General features: G+C 38.9%; 1 protein-coding gene and 1 pseudogene across 2 annotated transcripts in view; both read right to left on the bottom strand.

The window, feature by feature from the left end:
- IMMP2L (inner mitochondrial membrane peptidase subunit 2) overlaps positions 1 to 14,676 on the bottom strand; it is a 905,603-nt gene that overhangs the window by 727,648 nt on the left and 163,279 nt on the right. The window lies entirely within an intron of this gene.
- Positions 8,868 to 8,968, bottom strand: LOC130027849 (uncharacterized; annotated as a pseudogene).

Here is a 14,676-nt window from a genome sequence, read left to right as displayed (position 1 = left end):
TAAAAGTCACTCTTCAAATAGGATTTTATGAGGATTCTAGAAAAGATGCACCATAAAAGGCACCATGCATGAACTGTTTAGTGGCAAAGGACAGTGCTATTATAGAAATTATATGTAGAAACTGCACGTAAGTCATACTTGTAAAGTTAGCAATTTTTTTTTTCAAAATAAGGGCACATACTAGAAACTTAAGATTCAGCAATGTGTAAAGAGGTGCATAGGTGCATTTTTAGAATATACAAACTCAGCTTAAAACTATTCTTTACAACAAAATAAAACAAATGCCCACGCAAACAAAACACCATTGTGAAATAGCCACTGTAGAAGAAGCTGAGCCTGTTGGCATCAAACACACATCACAAAGCAGTAGGTCTTAAATTTCAGTGAGCCAATGTATAGCCTCCACACTGTGAAATTCGGAATATATTAACAATTGGTCACAATTCTGGGTATAAGCACAATTCTGGAAATAGTAAGCACTGTGATATTTTATAGGCTTCCCATCACAATTTTACCAGATAGAGGAAAGCCAGAAAGAGGGACTGACATTGTAGGACATCTGTCCTGGCCTCACATGCTAAAATTGCAAAGGACTGCAAAACAAAAGACAACAGAGAAAATTGGGGAATAGAATTTTCTATTTCATGAAATAAATTCTTCTTTCAATAACATACTGGAACTCCTTAAAAGTCACCCACCTCTTGTATTCTGTCTGACGATGGGCAGGAGAGAAGAGATCAGTGAGGTGAAACAAGTCACCTTAAAAGGAAGTAGCTAACAAGAAAGGCCTAAAGGGGAAATGATAGTGGACTTCTATGACCTGGAGAAAACACAAATCCTGCTCTTGCTCTGGTCTTTTTGTTTATGCCTGGTTTAAAAGACAAGGGGAGGAGAGGAAAGAAAGAACAGGAGAGGAGATGGGAGAGAGAGGAGGAGAAGAGAAGGCATGGGATGAGAGGAGGTAAAGGGGAGAGGGCAGGGCTTGGAACTTCATGGGGACCATATTGGGTGCTGGGGATTGAACCAAGGTCAGCTCCTTGCAGGGCAAGTGCCTTATACTCTGTGTTCCCAAGAACTCGGGACCCAAGAACTACCATCTTCTGACATACTCTAAGTGAATTTCCAGTCTGAGGAAAAGAGGAGATGAGGTGAGGAGGAAGGGGAGGGAAGGGGAGAAGAAAAGAGAGGTGAGGGGAGGAGAGAAGAGGGAAGAGAAGAGAAGGGAGAGAAGGGTAAGGGAGGGAAGGGAAGTGGAGGGGAGGGAAGAGGTGAAGAGAGGGAAGGGAAGGGGAGGAGAAATCTTCAGGACTTTCAGATTTTGAATAAAAGAAGTGTCCCCTGACTTTGCCCTTACAGGCACAAGTTAAAAGGAGAGTCTAAGAGCTCCAAATTAAACTGTTGCTCCCTAGTGTAAACACAGCCACTGGTAGGAATGAAACTGAGAGCCTTCACACCACATCCACACCCATGATCTCTGCACAATTATCATTCTAGGGATCACCAAAACCAATGTCAAGCCATTTAGACCCCCTTTCAGTCAGTTCTCAAAGGAGCCCCAGTCCTCAGTTCCCTCTCTAATTCCCTCTCAATTCTGTGTTCCGTGAAGCATTACCAAAATTACCAGGGATGCTTACATCCCTCAAATGTACTATATTTTTTCCCCATGACTGCTTGCAATAATTTGATGTCCTTGAGCTCAGGCTGAGCCTCACCACAAGTTGAATCTTCAGAAAACCCAGGTATGTGGGACTGGTGACTGAAAACTCCAGGTTCAATGGAACCAGGAATTGGTGACCTATACCCATGTCCCTCCATGTTTCCGGCAACTAGGCAGTCATACCCACAAGCCACCTCTGGTTGGCGTCAGATAATCTCATCAACAGCCACAATCCAGAGACTCATTTTCCTCTCTCGGAAGAGAGTATAAAAACAACACTGCCATAGCCATGCCACCTGAACCCCTTCCAGGCTGTTTCATTCAGGGGAACCTGGAAGAGGGCAGGTGAGGTATCTCCCCACCCCAAGCCCTGGCACCCAAAACCTCCAGAATTCAACTGCCTTCATGCTCATGGCTGCTTTCCACATTCTCCTGCCAAGCCTCACCCACGAGTAAATCTATTCCTGAACATCTCATCATACTTGACACCACTCATACTCCAAGAGTAGCGCACCACATTTGATGGAGTTTAAAGTAGAAGGAAACCAATCTAAATAATCTTTTTACAGATATATATATATAAATATATAAAGACACAAGGCTCAACCCTTAACAACATATTACCAATCTCTTATAGAAGGGCTTAATGATCCCTGGGTGAAATAACAACAATCTTCACATACTCTCCTCCAAGGAAAGACTTTTGGAGCATTTCAGCAGTTTATTCATAACAAACAATGGAAAATAAATTATTTTGGCTGTGCTTTGGGGCAGGAGTTAAGGTTTGGGATGGAAATATACAAATATGGTGGTGGGAAGGTGTAATGGTCGTGAGATTGTAGTTTGAATATTAAATGTAATCAAATATTGTGAACTGCCTTATGAAATTACAATAAAATTAAAATTTTAAAAATATGATGAACTTGAATTCTCCTTTTGCATTTGTTTCTTCTAATAAATGTAAGTGCCATGACACAGGACTTTTGTCTATCTCCAAAACTACTGCATTCCTCAACATGAAGAAGATACCATTTGTTGGCTTATCATTGAAAAGAGCTGGTTTTAAAAGAAGGTGGCAGAGCAGAGAGGAGAGAGAGGTTGTTTTATGTTGAGAGGTTTTACTCTTTTAACAATAAAGAAGGGCTTACACCCATATGAAATAAATGCATCTCAAACATAAAAGCATTAGCAAAAACAACACTCTTCAACTGTGGAACACAGATCAAAAAAGTTATTTAATATATTTTTTACTTCTATAGTAACATTTTAATATGCACTGTAGCACTGTGGCACTGTCCTCCGGTTGTTCATCAATTTGCTCGAGCGGACCCAGTAGAACATCTCCATTTTGAGACTTGTTTCTGTGTTTGGCATATCGAATACATCAAGGGTAGCTTGCCAGGCTTTGCCATGCGGGCGAGATAGTCTTGGTTGCTTGCTGGGCTCTCCAAGAGGGGCAGAGGTATCGAACCCGGCTTGGCCGGGCCAGCCATGCACAAGGCAAACACCCTACTGCTGTGCTATTGCTCCAGCCCACCACATATTAATATATTAAAAGTATTTTACATAGCATATTTATATGAAAACACATTATATATTGCATATTTATCTATTAAAATACTATATTTTATAATGGAATCTGTTTTATATAAAACTGTCAGATATAGCATAATATATTTTCAAATCAATAATTTTCAGACTGTTCTGAGTTTGACTGTCGGCATCACTTGGCTAACTTAGCACTGCCAACCAGATACAGCCATGGTATTCCCAGCACCACTAAGCCCCGAGTTACTTAGAATTGCTAAGCCCATACACTGAACCATCTGACCCACAAGCCAGGTCAGGAATCACTGGGAGTGGCCCCATGTTCCCTGAGCTGGTTGTTCCTGGGTCCCAAGTGTAACACTCACAAAAGCAAAATTTGTTTATTCAAAAATAAATAAAAGTAAAAACAGAATACCTATGTTCTTTCAATTACACTGATATTGTCATCTCTTCAGAAGAATTATTTTTTAATATAAAGCAAACTCTAGTAAAAGGGAAAATGGTAACAGTAGAGGGAGAGCAACAAACAAATTTAAACGTTGATAGCTATCACCTTCCCTCCAAGTCTATTCTTTGTTGCTTTTTGAGTTTGGGGAAGGGGGAATTGGGGGACACACACCCCTGGGGGTATCTAGTCTTGATTCTGTGCACACTTCTGCAAAGGCTCAGGAGATCATATGTGGAACCAGCTGAAATCACAGTAACGCCGCATGCAAGGCAAGTGCCTTGACCACTGGGCTATCTCTCCAGCCCTAATCTGAGAGTTTTTGCCACATAATAAGTAAGCAAACAAGATAAAGAAACATATTTTGTATGACTAAAACAAAATCGAGATAAAATTATATAAGTAGTCAAAATTCTCAGAAATTTCATTTTCCTATTTCAAATACTGTTAGGTCATAGCTCATATTCTCGGAAGTTCCCATAAATCCACACACTTAAGGTTGAAAAAAACTAATCAGAATAAAAGTGAAAATCAAATTGATTTCATGTATTTGTTATTTATGGGTGAAGAGGCCTATAGAATTATCCAGCTTTTTTTCATTACAGAGAAAATAAATAATACAAACTAGAAGGGGCAAAAGATTAATATTTCTCCCACAGGGTAGTCGTTAAATTACTTTTTTTTAGTTTAGCTGAAAATACATATCCAAGAAAGTAAAACAACACTCTGAGGGCTAGATGATGTGAAAAGGGGACAGCAGGGTGACCAGAGAGTGTGGCCTTACAGAATCCAAGCCTGCCCAAGCAATGCTGTTTTGATGACTGGATTCGGGAGTATCTGCAAATATATTTTGAAAATATCAGGTAGTAAAACTGAGAAAAACACAAAGAAGAGAAAACTGCATTTCCACATATCAAAGTAAAGTGAAGCAAAAGTGAGACAAGGCTTTGAGATCTCTGGTCCTGGACTTACAAAGCTGCTCTGAGGTAGAGATTTGAATTTGTCTGTTTCTCTTGACAACTATGTCCATGAGCATAGTAGGACTTGGGAAAATACACCAGGAATTTAAATAAAACTATTTTAAAGATAGGGAACTCAAACACAGTAAGAGTGGCCTGGCACATGAAGAAATGCAAAGGAAGATGCAAATCAAAACAACAATGAGATGAGATATCATCTCACACCACAAAGACTGGCACACACCAAAAAGAAGAATAACAGGGCTGGATCGATAGCACAGTGGGTAGGGTAGTTTGCCTTACATGCGGCCAACCCGGGTTCAATTCCCAGCATCCCACAAGGTCCCTTGAGCACCCCCAGGAGTAATTCCTGAGTGCAGAGCCAGGAGTAACCCCTGTGCATCACCAGGTGTGACCCAAAAAGAAAAAAAAAGAAGAAAAACAAAAACAACCAGTGCTGGAACGGATGTAGGAAGAAAGGGACTCGCTTTCTTTGTTGGTGGAAATGCCGACTGGTCCAGACTTTTTGGAAAACAATATGGGAATTCCATAAAAAACTAGAAATTGAGCTTGCATATGAACCCGCAATATCACTTCTGGGAATATATCCCAAGGGTGCAAAAAAGCACAGTAGAAATGACATTGCAGCACTGTTCACAATAGCCAGTACCAGGAAAGAACCCGAGTGCCTGGAACAGATGACTGGTTAAAAAAAACGTTGGTACATCTACACAACAGAATACTATGCAGCTATTACAAAAGATGAAGTCATGAAATTTGCTTATAAGTGGATGGTCATGGAGAGTATCATGCTAAATGAAACCATAAAGAGGGTCAGAAAGAGAGAAACAGACATAGAATGACTGCATTCATTTATGGAATATAAAATAAATATAATATGAGACTGATATCCAAGAACAGTAGAGACAAGGGCCAGGAATACTGCTTCATGGTTGAAAGCCTCCTCATGAGCTGGGGGAGAAGGCAGCTGGAATAGAGAAGGGATCACTAAGTCAATGATGGTTGAAGGGATCACTCAGGAATGGGAGATGTGTGCTGAAAGCAGATAAAAGACCAAATGTGATAGCCTCTTAGTATCTGTATTGCAAACCATAATGCCCCAAAGTAGAGAGACTAAAGGGCAAATTGTCTGTCATAGAGGCAGGAAGAGGGGTGGGATGGGGCTGGGGAGAGGAGAATACTGAGGACACTAATGGTGGAAAATGTGCACCGGTGGAGAGAAGGATATTTGATCATTGTATCACTGAAACTTAAACATGGAAGTTTTGTTAAGTGTTGGTCACAGTGACACAATTTAAAAAATCAATAAAGATGGAATACTACAAAAAAAAAAGAATGGTCTGCTTTAGAAAACACTTCAGAATCAATCAAACAGAATGTAGGGGTGAGGGGAGCTGCAGATAGATGAGGTTTCCAAGCTCAGGAGACCCGAGGTCACCTGAGATTCTTGGCCAACTGGGCCAATGGTTCAAGGCAGAACATCAAGGATATGATGCTGCTCGGGCCCTGTGGTGTCAGCAGAACAGAGGGAGGTATCTCCAGAGCCACCCCGGCGATGCTCGGGTACTATGTGGCTCCAGGAATCAAACTCTGGTAGGGTGCACATGCCTTAAATGCTGCATTATCTTCAGTCCCTTACAAAACACTTTTTTCAACCAAGGAGGAGAAAATATGCCACACAGCTTTTATACCAGCATTGTTCCAACCTTTCAGTACTCATTAAAGGCCCCATTCGGTTGGGGGGATTGTGGAGTGGGAGTGAGAAGAGTAGGGAGAAATACAGTAATCACAGTCAATTCAAATTTCTTTTTGGGGGGCTGGAGTAATAGCACAGCGGGTAGGGCATTTGCCTTGCAACCCAGAGTGCATGAGCCAGGAGTAACCCCTGTGCATCGCTAGGTGTGATCCAAAAAGAAAAAAAAAAATTACTTAATGAGAGCAACTTTAAACAACCCAAGAACAAAGCAAGTCTTTTAAAAAAAGCTCAACTACTAGAGTTTGACAGTTTCCAGTGTCAACAAATAAATATTGAACAATGCAAATTGGTAACCTGTTGACAGTGGATTTGCATAAGTCAAGTGAACACTTCAGTAATAAATTCCCATCTGACCTTTATAACCTTTCCTAGTATTGATCATTCTGTAGCTGGTAAGGTGGCGCAGCAGACTGATGAGTACCACAAAAAAGAAAGAAAAAAAAGAAGAAAAGAAAGTAGGAAAATCACAGCATCTCAAGAGAATAAGAAAAAGCTATAGAACTGATGATAAGCTGGTTATCAAGGGGAAAGAAATCCAACAACCCAAAAAATATATATCAAGACTTAACAATTCTACAAAATGACCTTTTCCAAGTCCATGTTATCTCTTATATCTAACAATATATATCTAACAATCACAACTCATTTGGTGCACAACTTATCATCAAGCCTCTTGCATTTTTCACGGTGTTAAGACAAGAAAACTGTCCATATAGCTCTTATCAAGTTAAAAGCAAAAGACAGTCAAATCTTGGGAGTCAAACAAGTAAAGACATAGGTAAAATGGCTTTGGTCATAAATCAAAAGCTAATAGGGCCTGAACAAATGCTCCTGACCCTTTAATAGTATTCTTTCCTAGCTTGGCAACCCAAGTGAGAAAACAAAGTGCCGGGGTTATCACCTGAACAGAGACACTGGCTTCTGCACCTGATATTAGCTGTAGCTATCATATTGCTCTGAAAACTTCTTATATAAAATCAGGTAAAACTGCTATCACTAGGATCAGACTTTCATTTCTAGAGAAAAGAGATCTGAAATACAGCAGAGATATAACAAAACAACACTGTAAGCTATCAAGCACACTTGAATATGCCGGGCTAATGCTGAAATCCCTGAGAGAGCTTGGCTGCTCTCATAGCAGAGGTCATGCAGAGCAGAGGCGTTGCTATCTCCCAATTCAGGAGGTGCTGAGCAAGTGATTCTTAACGGAATGATTCATTCACAGAATGTTCAAGATGGAAAAAGTCCTCACAGGAGCCACATTTGCCAAACTTTAAGAGAAAGGGCTTTGTTGAATGTGGTTACAGAGAATGGAGAGAGAGATCTGTGATAAAAGCTGCCAGAACACAGATGAAAGAGCAGGAAACAAAACATCAGTCTTACAAGACAGTGGCATCCCTGCCACAGAAGAAGAATTACAATGACTTGCTTAAAATTTTGTTTTTCAGACCTGATGCTCAGTTGGTTTATTCATTAAACTGGAGGTGAAGCTTGGAAATACAAAATTTTAACAACAACTCATTTACATCAAAGGGAACTCTGATATAACTGAAAAACAGCATAAAATTCTGGCTCAACAACCAGATCTCATAATACCTGTGGAGAGACTTACAATATTTGGCAAAACTGACACTAGATGAACCAGGAAATCTCTTAAAATCTAACAGTTTTTGTTGCTAAGATTATGAAGACAGATAAAACAAAATGAACAACAAAGAGTATTAGAAATAAACATATAGTGAATATGCAATATGCAATACATGAAATACAATATAGCACTGAACTGTCCTCCCGTTGTTCACTGATTTGCTAGAGCGGGCCCAGTAACGTCTCCATTGTGAGACTTGTTGTTACTGTGTTTGGCATGTTGAATACTTTATGGGTAGCTTGCCAGGCTTTGCCATGCAGGCGAGATATTCTCGGTAGCTTGCTGGGCTCTCAGAGAGGGGCGAAGGAATCGAACCTGGCTCAGCCGAGCCAGCTGCACACAAGGCAAACTCCCTACAACTGTGCTATCGCTCCAGCCCAATATAGTATCATGTCTAAGAAATCAGACTCTTTGGCGCATGAAATGATGCAAGAAAAGCTTTTATCCAAAAAGTGATGCTGATCAAATTTGGTAGCCACATGCAGGAAAGAAAGAGGAAAAAAGACACTGAATCCATATCTCATGTCATACAAAAAAATTAATTCCAAGACCTCAAGCTTAGACAAGATTCCATAAAACAGACTAAAGAAAACATAGGCTGAACTCTTCAGGGTATGGACTTCAAAGGTGTTTCCAATGATTTGATCCCCTTGCCAAAGGGTAACAAAAACAAAAATAAACAAATGGAACAACATAAAATTTAAAAGATTTTAGCTAAGACATTTAGGCTAAAACAAGAAAAGCACCAAATGGGTGAAAATATTGAAACACAATAATTCTAATAAAATGCTAATATTCAAAGTATTTAAAGCATGGACTGGAGTGATAGTACAGTGAATATTGTACTTGTCTTGTATGTGGTGCAGGGGCCATGCTAATCTTCTCTGTATCGTTCCAATTTTAGTATATATGCTACCGAAGTGAGTGATAGCACAGCGGTAGTGCATTTGCCTTGCAAGCCGCTGGCCCAGCCGAGCCAGGTTCGATTCCTCCGCCCCTCTTGGAGAACACAGCAAGCTACCAAGAGTATCTTGCCTGCAAGGCAAAGCCTGTCAAGCTACCTGTGACGTATTCAATATGCCAAACACAGTAACAAGTCTCAAAAACGGAGATGTTACAGGGCCCACTCGAGCAAATCGATGAACAATGGGAGGACAGTGTTTGTTTGTTTTTGTATGTGGCAACCCAAGTTTGATATTCACCACTCTTTATGTTCCCAGTTCGTTGAGTATAGTAAAACCTAAACATTGCTGAATGTGGTTCAATACCAATTACACATAGAGAAATATAGATGATATAGAGATATAGATACAGATACAGTTATAGCTAGAAATTATTCACAAAGCTCAATGGAAAAAAACTAATAATCCATCAAAAAATTGAGGAGTGGAGATCAACAGGCTCTTTCATGAAGAGAAGCCAATAGGATATGAAAAAACATTCATAGTCACTTATTATTAAGAAAATTCAAATCAAAACAATAAGATATCATCCCATTATGGTAATAGCATATCTCAAAAACATTTGAAACAGTGTGGGCAGGAATGTGAAAAAAAAAAAAACAGAAACCCTCATTTATGTTGGTACAAATATTGTCTGGTTCGCTCCCTATGGAATAACATGGAGATTTTTTGTTTTTTAAGAGAAAGACTAGAGCTTCCAGCTGACAAAGTGACTCTACTTTTTTGGCATCTACATCCCTAGAACTCCAAAACATCTCTATTCTTTGCAGCACTTCGTACAATAGACAGGATATGAAAATAATCCAAATGCCCAATGACAGATAAAGTTGTGATTAATATTTACGTGTACATATATATTTACATGTATACAATGAAATATGTGCCCATAAGAAAAGATGAAATCATGCAATTTGCTGCCAATTTGGATGGAACTGAAGGACACGTTTTAACCAAAGTCAGAGGGAAAACAAACACCAGATGGTATCACTCATGTGTGGTATACAGAGAATGAACATAAGGAAAAAGAAGGTATCAAATATGACAAATCCTTAGTCCTGGATTGCAGAAGTGAGAGTACTAATAAGTGTGGTTAGATGGGACAAAGAGGTGGACTGAATATAAAACAAAATTCATTGGTGGAGAGTCTCAGGAGATGTGGTGGTGATGAGGTAAGGTAACGGAGTACATTAAAACGTTAAACATGTGGGCTGGAGCGATAGCACAGCGGGTAAGGAATTTGCCTTGCACGCAGCCAACAGGACCAACACAGGTTCGATTCCCAGCACCCCATATGGTCCCCTGAGCACCGCCAGGAGCAATTCCTGAGTGCATGAGCCAGGAGTAACCCCTGAGCATCGCCGGGTGTGACCCAAAACGCAAAAAAAAAAAAAGTTAAACATGTGACCCAAAGTATAATAATTAAAGGAAAAAGAAATCAAGCTCTAACCTGCTATTTAAAGATTCAAATTATGAAAGCATTACAATTCACTATTTACTTTAAAATACATAGTCAATTTCACACAGAGGTATTAATGTTATTAGTTGTCACTCAGAATCATAACATCACTTCACACTCTCAAAGATGGCCTTAATTAAAAAGACATTTGCTCGAAAAGACATTAAATATATCAATGAGGAAATAGGGAAACTGAAGCCATATACTGACTGAGATTATAAAATTATCTAGCCACTTCGGGATTTGTTTTATTTGGGGGGGGGCACATTTGTCATCTGAAGTGCCAGGCACTGAATCTAGGTCAGCTGTGTTTGAGGCCACGCACTTTATCCACTGTACTATCTCTTCAGTCCAATTTTGAAATTGAAAATCAAAAAATTTTTAATTTTTTCTAATTTTGAAAAAATTAGAAATTTTTTTGAAAAAATGGTTTATGCTTAAACATATAGCTAAATCAAATAATACCCTTTAGCTAACTTTACAATGATATACTGAAGATAACTTAAATCTAGTCCTAAAACAAAAACTTGTACATGAATTTTCATAGCCTTATATCTAAAATTGATGAGCAGAGGAATAAATTATGGCATAGTAAATATTTATTTAACCATAACGAGGGATAGAGCATTGACAGATGTTACAATGGTGAATCTTGAAAACAAAGTACTAAGGAAAAAAGGATAATAACAAAGAACTAGACATTGTATAGTTCAATTTATTTACTTTTATTTTTATTAAAGAGCAATGATTTATAAGACACTAACTGTTGCATTTTAGAAATACAGTAATTCAACACCAATCCCTCCACCAGTGTCAATTTCTCTCTACCAGTGTTCCCAGATTTACTTTCTGTCCCAACTCCCCTCCATTCCCACATGTCAATGTGACTGGCACATTATAAACTTTCAGTGGTTTCTGCTTAGATCTCATGCTGAATCTGAGTTTTGGATATATACTTCACTCATAACACTAGTATAACTGAAGCCCTGATGCCTATTAACCCAATACTTCTTATTCTCTTCTTCCCCTTGTTTTCTTTCCTTCTTTGTCCTGCTCCTTTCTAAACACTGGGGTCAATGATTGATCTAAGAATCCCCCTTTTTATACAATACATTTACTCGACCATTAGCCTATATTCCACAATTAAGTGAGATCATCCTGTGCTGGTCTTTCTTCTTCGGACTCCGTATGTATCTTCCAAATCCAAACACGCTGCAGGAAATTTCATGACTTCATGATTCCTTGCAGCTGCATAGTATTCCATATGTATATATACCACATCTTCATAATCCATTCATCTGTTGCTGGACATCTAGACTAATTCCATATCTTAGCTACTGTACTGAGTGAAGCAATGAATATGATATGCATATGTTCTTTTGAGAGTGTTTTTATGTCCGGGGTATTGATGTCCAGAAGTGGAATTGTTGGGTCATATGGCACTTCAATTCTAAATTTACTACCATACGAGAACTTTCCATACCGTTTTCCATAGGAGTTGTACCAGACAACATTCCCATCAGCAGTCGATAAGAGTACATTTTCACCACATCCTTGCTAACATAGATTGTTTCTTCTATTTTTGATATGATCATTCTGACTGATGTGAGGTGGTATCTCATTGTTGTCTTGTTTGGATTCTCTGATGCTGATAAGTGATGCTGAGCATTTTTTCATGCTCCTACTGGCTATCCTCCTGTCCTCCTCTAAGAAGTGTCTATTTATTTCCCCATCTGTCAGAGGGTTTTTTAAAATGTCTTTCTGTTGATCTTGTACCTATATCAAACCTTTATCTGATGTGTTGACTACAAATATTTTTTCCATTAAGTAAGCTATATTTTAGTTTTAGCCTGTGTTTGGTTTTGTTTTGTTTTCCCACAGAAGCTCTTTAACTTTGTGTAGTCCCATTTGTTTATGCATTCTTTGTGCCCTTTTCAGGATATCAGATATTGAAGCCACCTTTAAGATCCCCATCTTGAAGTGCCCTATATAGTACCATTTAAATGAAATGCTCATATCATCAAAAAACTACTAAAGATACATAGCAATCTATGTACTATGGGCTGAGAAAATATTTGAGGGTGATGTCTACTTATTGTAAGTTTCTTTGTGGGTCTAATGAAAATATTTTAAATTTGGTTACACTGATGAATATATAGCTCTGTGAATATAGTAAGTTGTTAAATTATAGTCTTCAACATATCCAAAAGAACAAGAGTAACCCAGTGCTGGTACAGATGTGGGCAGAAAGGGACTCTCTTTTATTGTTGGTGGGAATGCTGAATTGTCCAGCCTTTTTAGAAAACAATATGGACATTACTCAAAAATCTAAAAATTGAGCTCCCATTTGACCCAGTAATACCAGTTCTGGGAATGTACCCTGGGGCCCAAAAACACACAGCAGAAACATCATCTGCATTTCGATGTTCATTGCAGCACTATTCACAGTAGCCAGAATCTGAAAACAACATGAGTGCCCCAGAAAAGATTCCTGGATAAAAAAAGTTATGGTACATCTATACAATGGAATATTATTCAGATGTTAGAATGAATGGAGTCATGAAATTTGCTTATAAATGGATTGACATGAAGAGTATCATGGTTGAGTGAAATGAGTGAGAAGTAGAGGGACAGGACAGGTATATATCCCACAAATGAACAACTGCATTCATTTGTGGGACACACACACACACACACACACACACACACACAGACCTACACACACACACATATATATAAGCTACCGTGACGTATTCGATATGTCAAACACAGTAACAACAAGCCTCGTAAAGGAGACGTTACTGGGCCCATTCGAACAAATTGATGAACAGCGGGAGGACAGTGCTACAGTGCTATAGATAGATAGATAGATAGATAGATAGATAGATAGATAGATAGATAGATGTATATATATATCTACATATCTACATATATATTATATATATATATATATATAGTGACTAATAGGGCTGGAGCGATAGCACAGCGGTAGGGCATTTGCCTTACAAGCGGCCACATGGCCGACCCAAGTTTGATTCCTCCACCCCTCTTGGAGAGCCCGGCAAGCTACCGAAAGTATCTCACCCACACGGCAGAGCCTGGCAAGCTACCCGTGAAGTATTCTATATGCCAAACACAGTAACAAGTCTCATGATGGAGATGTTACTGGGCCCGCTTGAGCAAATCGATGAACAACGGGAGGACCATGACTAATATCCAAAGTGAGAGTAAACAGGACCAGGAGGAAAAGTCAATGATTGGAAGCTTGCCACAGGAGTGTGTTTGGGGTGAAGGGCACAGGTAAAAGAATATACCTGATAACCTTTCATTATCTGTACTGCAAACCATAAGGCCCAAAAGGAGAGAAAGAGAGAGAGAGAGAGAGAGAGAGAGAGAGGTGCCTGCATAGTGACAGGCAGTGGGATGGAGGGAGGACAGGAGGGAAACCGGGACTATTGGTGGTGGGAAAAGTACACTGGTAAAGGGACAGCTATTGGAACATTATATGACTGAAATCCAATCATGAACAACTTCGTAAATGTGCATATCGCTGTGATTCAATTTTAAAAAATAACAATCAAATTAAATTAAAAATAAAGACTTTATAGCCTTCAAACGGGGGGATCATAGGTTGTATGGAATAAATTTTAACAAAGTGACTATGTGTCTATATGGATATATATGGCGAGCATCTTTGTAGGTAGGACTCTACAATACTCACCATGTCCAGTACCCTTTCTTTAGGCAAATGGCCAGGCCGCTTCTGTGCCATTCCAGTGGGACTGAAAATTACAGGAAGTTTCCAAAGCCCACCTGTGTTCACAGAAGTTACTCACAAACTACTCTCACTTCTCTAGATTGTTCATCTCTCTAAATTGTTTCTATTTCTATCATTCCTGAAGCCTATTCATTATATCTCACCTGCAGTTCTGTGATATACCCACACTTTATCCATTATATCCTTCCTCTTTTCATGCTTAATCTCTACTTCAGTTATTTATCCTATTTAAGACCACACTTAACCTATACTCTAAAATGCTCCAATCCCCTTTCAGAATTATATAAACACTTGCTATAAAATTGTCTATAATTTTTCTAACTCAATTTTTCTATACATATACAGTTAGACCTTCACATATATGTCTTAATATAAAAGCTAAATACTATGTATATTACAATGAAATCATAATTTACTTCTATTATTTTTTCTATCACTTATCCTAT

This window comes from Sorex fumeus, unplaced genomic scaffold (assembly GCF_029834395.1).
Source record: "Sorex fumeus unplaced genomic scaffold, SorFum_2.1 ptg000037l, whole genome shotgun sequence".
NCBI lineage: Eukaryota > Metazoa > Chordata > Mammalia > Eulipotyphla > Soricidae > Sorex > Sorex fumeus.
Note: the sequence above shows the minus strand (reverse complement) of the source record. Positions and strands in the feature narration are given on the sequence as shown.